The sequence below is a fragment of the Balaenoptera borealis genome, assembly GCF_965194805.1.
Source record: "Balaenoptera borealis genome assembly, chromosome: 10".
NCBI classification, from domain to species: Eukaryota; Metazoa; Chordata; class Mammalia; order Artiodactyla; family Balaenopteridae; genus Balaenoptera; species Balaenoptera borealis.
Window position 1 is genome coordinate 39,978,877 of NC_138874.1, and position 12,667 is coordinate 39,991,543.

Here is a 12,667-nt window from a genome sequence, read left to right on the forward strand (position 1 = left end):
ACTCACTTACAGAGAGATATCAATACATAGGTTTTAAGATTCTTACTAGTCAGATATATTCTTGGGCGGTGAATAGGGGGCGTTGAGTCCAGTTCACTGAGCAAGGAGTAGGTCTTGTCTATTACATATTGGGTTTATGGAACGGTATCTGAGCTAATTTGAAACCCTTGTTTTATGCATCACCCCACCTCACCTTTCCCGTTAAGCAGCCATAGTGTGTTTTCTAAACGTGCGACTCTGTTCTGTTTTGTAATTCAGTTCAAGGGTAGCGGTTTTTACATTCTCTCTGTAAGTGATATCTTATGATAAGTGTCTTTTTCTGTGTGACTTATTTCACTTAGAATCGTCGTACCTAAATCCACTCATCATGCTGCTCCTAGCCTTATGACGTTGATTTCATGGCTGAGTGATATTCCATTGTACATAAGGACCACAACTTCTTTATCCATTCTTCTCTTTCCTGGGATGTTTAAGGTGTAACGAAGTGGAGGTTCTTGTCAACAGAGCAGCCCTAAACTTTGGGGTGCCTGTGTCTTGCTGATTTTTAGTTTTCCCAATTTATACGCCCATGAGTGGAAGTGCCCTATGCTCTCTAAGCTGAGTTTTTTAGATGTTTCAGGACACACCGTACACTTCTCCAGAGTGGCTGTTGGCAATTTACAGCCCGCCCATCAGCGTAGCAAGGCTCCCATTTCTCCATGGCCTGTCCTGCATTTCTGGTTTTGACACTTTATTCAGCATGGCCCTTTTGACCGATGGGAAGCGAGACTTCTTTGTAGCGCTGATTTGCCTTTCCAGGTTGCTTGGTTGGCCAAAAAGGGCGTATGCGTTTTTTCCTGAATATATTCAGGAAAAAACGCATACGCCCTTTTTGGCCAAGGGCATCATTGTCGAGGTTTTGCCGCTTTTCCTGTGCTTTAAAGGCGATTCGAATCTACCTCCTGAAATCGGTTTCCTGCAATTCTGCCTTGCTTTCAAATCCTCTTCGTAGCCTTCCCTCCATATATTTGTGGACGAGAGTTATCATTTCTAACTCTGCAGGTTTGTGAATTGCAGTGCCCCTGAGCTCCATTTTTCAACTCGCTTTCTTGGGAGCTGGCCGCAAAAGCGCAGGATTGCTTCAGGCCCTATTCTGGCTCCGGGCGGCAGGCTGAGCCTGTGGTTAATTCTGCTTCCTGATGGGAAAATAGAGTGACCTGTGCCTGTCCCAACACCTAGAGCTAGACTCTCATTGGTTCCCCCTCTTCCCGTTCATCCTCAGGACAAATTGCAACGTGTACGGAACAGGAGGTTAAAGGTGCTGATTCTCCAAGGAGGGAGATTGCTAGTAAAGCGGCTGGAATGGCGAACCGGAGCTCAAGGAGATGAGAAATGAGGTGCGTTTTAGAAACCTTTCCCGGTCACACGGTGTACCATCTTCTGGGTTTCTCGTGCATGTTTTCGACATAGGAAGATGCCCTTGAACCTGGAGATTTGGGACCCATGGGATGGGTACCACGCCGAATTACTTTAAAGGGTCTGCGTTAGCTCACCCAACCTCACCAAACCTCTCAGCCCCAAGAGTGTCCACCCTTATGTCTCAATCAGCTGTGGGTCTAGATATGGTCAATCCAGGTGGCATCGCAGCCCCTGAACGAATTTTGTAAGAATTTCTCTCTCTTTCACTGTCTTTGTTTCACGGGTTTTTAAAAGTAATTGATTTTTATAATAGGGTTTAGCTGCTTTGCACTGCTGTGTTTATGCCGCTTTACACCCACTTGACTCACTTACAGAGAGATATCAATACATAGGTTTTAAGATTCTTACTAGTCAGATATATTCTTGGGCGGTGAATAGGGGGCGTTGAGTCCAGTTCACTGAGCAAGGAGTAGGTCTGGTCTATTACATATTGGGTTTATGGAACGGTATCTGAGCTAATTTGAAACCCTTGTTTTATGCATCACCCCACCTCACCTTTCCCGTTAAGCAGCCATAGTGTGTTTTCTAAATGTGCGACTCTGTTCTGTTTTGTAATTCAGTTCAAGGGTAGCGGTTTTTACATTCCCTCTGTAAGTGATATCTTATGATAAGTGTCTTTTTCTGTGTGACTTATTTCACTTAGAATCGTCGTACCTAAATCCACTCATCATGCTGCTCCTAGCCTTATGACGTTGATTTCATGGCTGAGTGATATTCCATTGTACATAAGGACCACAACTTCTTTATCCATTCTTCTCTTTCCTGGGATGTTTAAGGTGTAACGAAGTGGAGGTTCTTGTCAACAGAGCAGCCCTAAACTTTGGGGTGCCTGTGTCTTGCTGATTTTTAGTTTTCCCAATTTATACGCCCATGAGTGGAAGTGCCCTATGCTCTCTAAGCTGAGTTTTTTAGATGTTTCAGGACACACCGTACACTTCTCCAGAGTGGCTGTTGGCAATTTACAGCCCGCCCATCAGCGTAGCAAGGCTCCCATTTCTCCATGGCCTGTCCTGCATTTCTGGTTTTGACACTTTATTCAGCATGGCCCTTTTGACCGATGGGAAGCGAGACTTCTTTGTAGCGCTGATTTGCCTTTCCAGGTTGCTTGGTTGGCCAAAAAGGGCGTATGCGTTTTTTCCTGAATATATTCAGGAAAAAACGCATACGCCCTTTTTGGCCAAGGGCATCATTGTCGAGGTTTTGCCGCTTTTCCTGTGCTTTAAAGGCGATTCGAATCTACCTCCTGAAATCGGTTTCCTGCAATTCTGCCTTGCTTTCAAATCCTCTTCGTAGCCTTCCCTCCATATATTTGTGGACGAGAGTTATCATTTCTAACTCTGCAGGTTTGTGAATTGCAGTGCCCCTGAGCTCCATTTTTCAACTCGCTTTCTTGGGAGCTGGCCGCAAAAGCGCAGGATTGCTTCAGGCCCTATTCTGGCTCCGGGCGGCAGGCTGAGCCTGTGGTTAATTCTGCTACCTGATGGGAAAATAGAGTGACCTGTGCCTGTCCCAACACCTAGAGCTAGTCTCTCATTGGTTCCCCCTCTTCCCGTTCATCCTCAGGACAAATTGCAACGTGTACGGAACAGGAGGTTAAAGGTGCTGATTCTCCAAGGAGGGAGATTGCTAGTAAAGCGGCTGGAATGGCGAACCGGAGCACAAGGAGATGAGAAATGAGGTGCGTTTTAGAAACCTTTCCCGGTCACACGGTGTACCATCTTCTGGGTTTCTCGTGCATGTTTTCGACGTAGGAAGATGCCCTTGAACCTGGAGATTTGGGACCCATGGGATGGGTACCACGCCGTATTACTTTACAGGGTCTGCGTTAGCTCACCCAACCTCACCAAACCTCTCAGCCCCAAGAGTGTCCACCCTTATGTCTCAATCAGCTGTGGGTCTAGATATGGTCAATCCAGGTGGCATCGCAGCCCCTGAACGAATTTTGTAAGAATTTCTCTCTCTTTCACTGTCTTTGTTTCACGGGTTTTTAAAAGTAATTGATTTTTATAATAGGGTTTAGCTGCTTTGCACTGCTGTGTTTATGCCGCTTTTCACCCACTTGACTCACTTACAGAGAGATATCAATACATAGGTTTTAAGATTCTTACTAGTCAGATATATTCTTGGGCGGTGAATAGGGGGCGTTGAGTCCAGTTCACTGAGCAAGGAGTAGGTCTGGTCTATTACATATTGGGTTTATGGAACGGTATCTGAGCTAATTTGAAACCCTTGTTTTATGCATCACCCCACCTCACCTTTCCCGTTAAGCAGCCATAGTGTGTTTTCTAAATGTGCGACTCTGTTCTGTTTTGTAATTCAGTTCAAGGGTAGCGGTTTTTACATTCCCTCTGTAAGTGATATCTTATGATAAGTGTCTTTTTCTGTGTGACTTATTTCACTTAGAATCGTCGTACCTAAATCCACTCATCATGCTGCTCCTAGCCTTATGACGTTGATTTCATGGCTGAGTGATATTCCATTGTACATAAGGACCACAACTTCTTTATCCATTCTTCTCTTTCCTGGGATGTTTAAGGTGTAACGAAGTGGAGGTTCTTGTCAACAGAGCAGCCCTAAACTTTGGGGTGCCTGTGTCTTGCTGATTTTTAGTTTTCCCAATTTATACGCCCATGAGTGGAAGTGCCCTATGCTCTCTAAGCTGAGTTTTTTAGATGTTTCAGGACACACCGTACACTTCTCCAGAGTGGCTGTTGGCAATTTACAGCCCGCCCATCAGCGTAGCAAGGCTCCCATTTCTCCATGGCCTGTCCTGCATTTCTGGTTTTGACACTTTATTCAGCATGGCCCTTTTGACCGATGGGAAGCGAGACTTCTTTGTAGCGCTGATTTGCCTTTCCAGGTTGCTTGGTTGGCCAAAAAGGGCGTATGCGTTTTTTCCTGAATATATTCAGGAAAAAACGCATACGCCCTTTTTGGCCAAGGGCATCATTGTCGAGGTTTTGCCGCTTTTCCTGTGCTTTAAAGGCGATTCGAATCTACCTCCTGAAATCGGTTTCCTGCAATTCTGCCTTGCTTTCAAATCCTCTTCGTAGCCTTCCCTCCATATATTTGTGGACGAGAGTTATCATTTCTAACTCTGCAGGTTTGTGAATTGCAGTGCCCCTGAGCTCCATTTTTCAACTCGCTTTCTTGGGAGCTGGCCGCAAAAGCGCAGGATTGCTTCAGGCCCTATTCTGGCTCCGGGCGGCAGGCTGAGCCTGTGGTTAATTCTGCTACCTGATGGGAAAATAGAGTGACCTGTGCCTGTCCCAACACCTAGAGCTAGTCTCTCATTGGTTCCCCCTCTTCCCGTTCATCCTCAGGACAAATTGCAACGTGTACGGAACAGGAGGTTAAAGGTGCTGATTCTCCAAGGAGGGAGATTGCTAGTAAAGCGGCTGGAATGGCGAACCGGAGCACAAGGAGATGAGAAATGAGGTGCGTTTTAGAAACCTTTCCCGGTCACACGGTGTACCATCTTCTGGGTTTCTCGTGCATGTTTTCGACGTAGGAAGATGCCCTTGAACCTGGAGATTTGGGACCCATGGGATGGGTACCACGCCGTATTACTTTACAGGGTCTGCGTTAGCTCACCCAACCTCACCAAACCTCTCAGCCCCAAGAGTGTCCACCCTTATGTCTCAATCAGCTGTGGGTCTAGATATGGTCAATCCAGGTGGCATCGCAGCCCCTGAACGAATTTTGTAAGAATTTCTCTCTCTTTCACTGTCTTTGTTTCACGGGTTTTTAAAAGTAATTGATTTTTATAATAGGGTTTAGCTGCTTTGCACTGCTGTGTTTATGCCGCTTTTCACCCACTTGACTCACTTACAGAGAGATATCAATACATAGGTTTTAAGATTCTTACTAGTCAGATATATTCTTGGGCGGTGAATAGGGGGCGTTGAGTCCAGTTCACTGAGCAAGGAGTAGGTCTGGTCTATTACATATTGGGTTTATGGAACGGTATCTGAGCTAATTTGAAACCCTTGTTTTATGCATCACCCCACCTCACCTTTCCCGTTAAGCAGCCATAGTGTGTTTTCTAAACGTGCGACTCTGTTCTGTTTTGTAATTCAGTTCAAGGGTAGCGGTTTTTACATTCTCTCTGTAAGTGATATCTTATGATAAGTGTCTTTTTCTGTGTGACTTATTTCACTTAGAATCGTCGTACCTAAATCCACTCATCATGCTGCTCCTAGCCTTATGACGTTGATTTCATGGCTGAGTGATATTCCATTGTACATAAGGACCACAACTTCTTTATCCATTCTTCTCTTTCCTGGGATGTTTAAGGTGTAACGAAGTGGAGGTTCTTGTCAACAGAGCAGCCCTAAACTTTGGGGTGCCTGTGTCTTGCTGATTTTTAGTTTTCCCAATTTATACGCCCATGAGTGGAAGTGCCCTATGCTCTCTAAGCTGAGTTTTTTAGATGTTTCAGGACACACCGTACACTTCTCCAGAGTGGCTGTTGGCAATTTACAGCCCGCCCATCAGCGTAGCAAGGCTCCCATTTCTCCATGGCCTGTCCTGCATTTCTGGTTTTGACACTTTATTCAGCATGGCCCTTTTGACCGATGGGAAGCGAGACTTCTTTGTAGCGCTGATTTGCCTTTCCAGGTTGCTTGGTTGGCCAAAAAGGGCGTATGCGTTTTTTCCTGAATATATTCAGGAAAAAACGCATACGCCCTTTTTGGCCAAGGGCATCATTGTCGAGGTTTTGCCGCTTTTCCTGTGCTTTAAAGGCGATTCGAATCTACCTCCTGAAATCGGTTTCCTGCAATTCTGCCTTGCTTTCAAATCCTCTTCGTAGCCTTCCCTCCATATATTTGTGGACGAGAGTTATCATTTCTAACTCTGCAGGTTTGTGAATTGCAGTGCCCCTGAGCTCCATTTTTCAACTCGCTTTCTTGGGAGCTGGCCGCAAAAGCGCAGGATTGCTTCAGGCCCTATTCTGGCTCCGGGCGGCAGGCTGAGCCTGTGGTTAATTCTGCTACCTGATGGGAAAATAGAGTGACCTGTGCCTGTCCCAACACCTAGAGCTAGTCTCTCATTGGTTCCCCCTCTTCCCGTTCATCCTCAGGACAAATTGCAACGTGTACGGAACAGGAGGTTAAAGGTGCTGATTCTCCAAGGAGGGAGATTGCTAGTAAAGCGGCTGGAATGGCGAACCGGAGCACAAGGAGATGAGAAATGAGGTGCGTTTTAGAAACCTTTCCCGGTCACACGGTGTACCATCTTCTGGGTTTCTCGTGCATGTTTTCGACATAGGAAGATGCCCTTGAACCTGGAGATTTGGGACCCATGGGATGGGTACCACGCCGTATTACTTTACAGGGTCTGCGTTAGCTCACCCAACCTCACCAAACCTCTCAGCCCCAAGAGTGTCCACCCTTATGTCTCAATCAGCTGTGGGTCTAGATATGGTCAATCCAGGTGGCATCGCAGCCCCTGAACGAATTTTGTAAGAATTTCTCTCTCTTTCACTGTCTTTGTTTCACGGGTTTTTAAAAGTAATTGATTTTTATAATAGGGTTTAGCTGCTTTGCACTGCTGTGTTTATGCCGCTTTTCACCCACTTGACTCACTTACAGAGAGATATCAATACATAGGTTTTAAGATTCTTACTAGTCAGATATATTCTTGGGCGGTGAATAGGGGGCGTTGAGTCCAGTTCACTGAGCAAGGAGTAGGTCTTGTCTATTACATATTGGGTTTATGGAACGGTATCTGAGCTAATTTGAAACCCTTGTTTTATGCATCACCCCACCTCACCTTTCCCGTTAAGCAGCCATAGTGTGTTTTCTAAACGTGCGACTCTGTTCTGTTTTGTAATTCAGTTCAAGGGTAGCGGTTTTTACATTCTCTCTGTAAGTGATATCTTATGATAAGTGTCTTTTTCTGTGTGACTTATTTCACTTAGAATCGTCGTACCTAAATCCACTCATCATGCTGCTCCTAGCCTTATGACGTTGATTTCATGGCTGAGTGATATTCCATTGTACATAAGGACCACAACTTCTTTATCCATTCTTCTCTTTCCTGGGATGTTTAAGGTGTAACGAAGTGGAGGTTCTTGTCAACAGAGCAGCCCTAAACTTTGGGGTGCCTGTGTCTTGCTGATTTTTAGTTTTCCCAATTTATACGCCCATGAGTGGAAGTGCCCTATGCTCTCTAAGCTGAGTTTTTTAGATGTTTCAGGACACACCGTACACTTCTCCAGAGTGGCTGTTGGCAATTTACAGCCCGCCCATCAGCGTAGCAAGGCTCCCATTTCTCCATGGCCTGTCCTGCATTTCTGGTTTTGACACTTTATTCAGCATGGCCCTTTTGACCGATGGGAAGCGAGACTTCTTTGTAGCGCTGATTTGCCTTTCCAGGTTGCTTGGTTGGCCAAAAAGGGCGTATGCGTTTTTTCCTGAATATATTCAGGAAAAAACGCATACGCCTTTTTTGGCCAAGGGCATCATTGTCGAGGTTTTGCCGCTTTTCCTGTGCTTTAAAGGCGATTCGAATCTACCTCCTGAAATCGGTTTCCTGCAATTCTGCCTTACTTTCAAATCCTCTTCGTTGCCTTCCCTCCATATATTTGTGGACGAGAGTTATCATTTCTAACTCTGCAGGTTTGTGAATTGCAGTGCCCCTGAGCTCCATTTTTCAACTCGCTTTCTTGGGAGTTGGCCGCAAAAGCGCAGGATTGCTTCAGGCCCTATTCTGGCTCCGGGCGGCAGGCTGAGCCTGTGGTTAATTCTGCTTCCTGATGGGAAAATAGAGTGACCTGTGCCTGTCCCAACACCTAGAGCTAGTCTCTCATTGGTTCCCCCTCTTCCCGTTCATCCTCAGGACAAATTGCAACGTGTTCGGAACAGGAGGTTAGAGGTGCTGATTCTCCAAGGAGGGAGATTGCTAGTAAAGCGGCTGGAATGGCGAACCGGAGCACAAGGAGATGAGAAATGAGGTGCGTTTTAGAAACCTTTCCCGGTCACACGGTGTACCATCTTCTGGGTTTCTCGTGCATGTTTTCGACGTAGGAAGATGCCCTTGAACCTGGAGATTTGGGACCCATGGGATGGGTACCACTCCGTATTACTTTACAGGGTCTGCGTTAGCTCACCCAACCTCACCAAACCTCTCAACCCCAAGAGTGTCCACCCTTATGTCTCAATCAGCTGTGGGTCTAGATATGGTCAATCCAGGTGGCATCGCAGCCCCTGAACGAATTTTGTAAGAATTTCTCTCTCTTTCACTGTCTTTGTTTCACGGGTTTTTAAAAGTAATTGATTTTTATAATAGGGTTTAGCTGCTTTGCACTGCTGTGTTTATGCCGCTTTACACCCACTTGACTCACTTACAGAGAGATATCAATACATAGGTTTTAAGATTCTTACTAGTCAGCTATATTCTTGGGCGGTGAATAGGGGGCGTTGAGTCCAGTTCACTGAGCAAGGAGTAGGTCTGGTCTATTACATATTGGGTTTATGGAACGGTATCTGAGCTAATTTGAAACCCTTGTTTTATGCATCACCCCACCTCACCTTTCCCGTTAAGCAGCCATAGTGTGTTTTCTAAACGTGCGACTCTGTTCTGTTTTGTAATTCAGTTCAAGGGTAGCGGTTTTTACATTCTCTCTGTAAGTGATATCTTATGATAAGTGTCTTTTTCTGTGTGACTTATTTCACTTAGAATCGTCGTACCTAAATCCACTCATCATGCTGCTCCTAGCCTTATGACGTTGATTTCATGGCTGAGTGATATTCCATTGTACATAAGGACCACAACTTCTTTATCCATTCTTCTCTTTCCTGGGATGTTTAAGGTGTAACGAAGTGGAGGTTCTTGTCAACAGAGCAGCCCTAAACTTTGGGGTGCCTGTGTCCTGCTGATTTTTAGTTTTCCCAATTTATACGCCCATGAGTGGAAGTGCCCTATGCTCTCTAAGCTGAGTTTTTTAGATGTTTCAGGACACACCGTACACTTCTCCAGAGTGGCTGTTGGCAATTTACAGCCCGCCCATCAGCGTAGCAAGGCTCCCATTTCTCCATGGCCTGTCCTGCATTTCTGGTTTTGACACTTTATTCAGCATGGCCCTTTTGACCGATGGGAAGCGAGACTTCTTTGTAGCGCTGATTTGCCTTTCCAGGTTGCTTGGTTGGCCAAAAAGGGCGTATGCGTTTTTTCCTGAATATATTCAGGAAAAAACGCATACGCCTTTTTTGGCCAAGGGCATCATTGTCGAGGTTTTGCCGCTTTTCCTGTGCTTTAAAGGCGATTCGAATCTACCTCCTGAAATCGGTTTCCTGCAATTCTGCCTTACTTTCAAATCCTCTTCGTTGCCTTCCCTCCATATATTTGTGGACGAGAGTTATCATTTCTAACTCTGCAGGTTTGTGAATTGCAGTGCCCCTGAGCTCCATTTTTCAACTCGCTTTCTTGGGAGTTGGCCGCAAAAGCGCAGGATTGCTTCAGGCCCTATTCTGGCTCTGGGCGGCAGGCTGAGCCTGTGGTTAATTCTGCTTCCTGATGGGAAAATAGAGTGACCTGTGCCTGTCCCAACACCTAGAGCTAGTCTCTCATTGGTTCCCCCTCTTCCCGTTCATTCTCAGGACAAATTGCAACGTGTTCGGAACAGGAGGTTAAAGGTGCTGATTCTCCAAGGAGGGAGATTGCTAGTAAAGCGGCTGGAATGGCGAACCGGAGCACAAGGAGATGAGAAATGAGGTGCGTTTTAGAAACCTTTCCCGGTCACACGGTGTACCATCTTCTGGGTTTCTCGTGCATGTTTTCGACGTAGGAAGATGCCCTTGAACCTGGAGATTTGGGACCCATGGGATGGGTACCACGCCGTATTACTTTACAGGGTCTGCGTTAGCTCACCCAACCTCACCAAACCTCTCAACCCCAAGAGTGTCCACCCTTATGTCTCAATCAGCTGTGGGTCTAGATATGGTCAATCCAGGTGGCATCGCAGCCCCTGAACGAATTTTGTAAGAATTTCTCTCTCTTTCACTGTCTTTGTTTCACGGGTTTTTAAAAGTAATTGATTTTTATAATAGGGTTTAGCTGCTTTGCACTGCTGTGTTTATGCCGCTTTACACCCACTTGACTCACTTACAGAGAGATATCAATACATAGGTTTTAAGATTCTTACTAGTCAGCTATATTCTTGGGCGGTGAATAGGGGGCGTTGAGTCCAGTTCACTGAGCAAGGAGTAGGTCTGGTCTATTACATATTGGGTTTATGGAACGGTATCTGAGCTAATTTGAAACCCTTGTTTTATGCATCACCCCACCTCACCTTTCCCGTTAAGCAGCCATAGTGTGTTTTCTAAACGTGCGACTCTGTTCTGTTTTGTAATTCAGTTCAAGGGTAGCGGTTTTTACATTCTCTCTGTAAGTGATATCTTATGATAAGTGTCTTTTTCTGTGTGACTTATTTCACTTAGAATCGTCGTACCTAAATCCACTCATCATGCTGCTCCTAGCCTTATGACGTTGATTTCATGGCTGAGTGATATTCCATTGTACATAAGGACCACAACTTCTTTATCCATTCTTCTCTTTCCTGGGATGTTTAAGGTGTAACGAAGTGGAGGTTCTTGTCAACAGAGCAGCCCTAAACTTTGGGGTGCCTGTGTCTTGCTGATTTTTAGTTTTCCCAATTTATACGCCCATGAGTGGAAGTGCCCTATGCTCTCTAAGCTGAGTTTTTTAGATGTTTCAGGACACACCGTACACTTCTCCAGAGTGGCTGTTGGCAATTTACAGCCCGCCCATCAGCGTAGCAAGGCTCCCATTTCTCCATGGCCTGTCCTGCATTTCTGGTTTTGACACTTTATTCAGCATGGCCCTTTTGACCGATGGGAAGCGAGACTTCTTTGTAGCGCTGATTTGCCTTTCCAGGTTGCTTGGTTGGCCAAAAAGGGCGTATGCGTTTTTTCCTGAATATATTCAGGAAAAAACGCATACGCCTTTTTTGGCCAAGGGCATCATTGTCGAGGTTTTGCCGCTTTTCCTGTGCTTTAAAGGCGATTCGAATCTACCTCCTGAAATCGGTTTCCTGCAATTCTGCCTTACTTTCAAATCCTCTTCGTTGCCTTCCCTCCATATATTTGTGGACGAGAGTTATCATTTCTAACTCTGCAGGTTTGTGAATTGCAGTGCCCCTGAGCTCCATTTTTCAACTCGCTTTCTTGGGAGTTGGCCGCAAAAGCGCAGGATTGCTTCAGGCCCTATTCTGGCTCCGGGCGGCAGGCTGAGCCTGTGGTTAATTCTGCTTCCTGATGGGAAAATAGAGTGACCTGTGCCTGTCCCAACACCTAGAGCTAGTCTCTCATTGGTTCCCCCTCTTCCCGTTCATCCTCAGGACAAATTGCAACGTGTTCGGAACAGGAGGTTAGAGGTGCTGATTCTCCAAGGAGGGAGATTGCTAGTAAAGCGGCTGGAATGGCGAACCGGAGCACAAGGAGATGAGAAATGAGGTGCGTTTTAGAAACCTTTCCCGGTCACACGGTGTACCATCTTCTGGGTTTCTCGTGCATGTTTTCGACGTAGGAAGATGCCCTTGAACCTGGAGATTTGGGACCCATGGGATGGGTACCACTCCGTATTACTTTACAGGGTCTGCGTTAGCTCACCCAACCTCACCAAACCTCTCAACCCCAAGAGTGTCCACCCTTATGTCTCAATCAGCTGTGGGTCTAGATATGGTCAATCCAGGTGGCATCGCAGCCCCTGAACGAATTTTGTAAGAATTTCTCTCTCTTTCACTGTCTTTGTTTCACGGGTTTTTAAAAGTAATTGATTTTTATAATAGGGTTTAGCTGCTTTGCACTGCTGTGTTTATGCCGCTTTACACCCACTTGACTCACTTACAGAGAGATATCAATACATAGGTTTTAAGATTCTTACTAGTCAGCTATATTCTTGGGCGGTGAATAGGGGGCGTTGAGTCCAGTTCACTGAGCAAGGAGTAGGTCTGGTCTATTACATATTGGGTTTATGGAACGGTATCTGAGCTAATTTGAAACCCTTGTTTTATGCATCACCCCACCTCACCTTTCCCGTTAAGCAGCCATAGTGTGTTTTCTAAACGTGCGACTCTGTTCTGTTTTGTAATTCAGTTCAAGGGTAGCGGTTTTTACATTCTCTCTGTAAGTGATATCTTATGATAAGTGTCTTTTTCTGTGTGACTTATTTCACTTAGAATCGT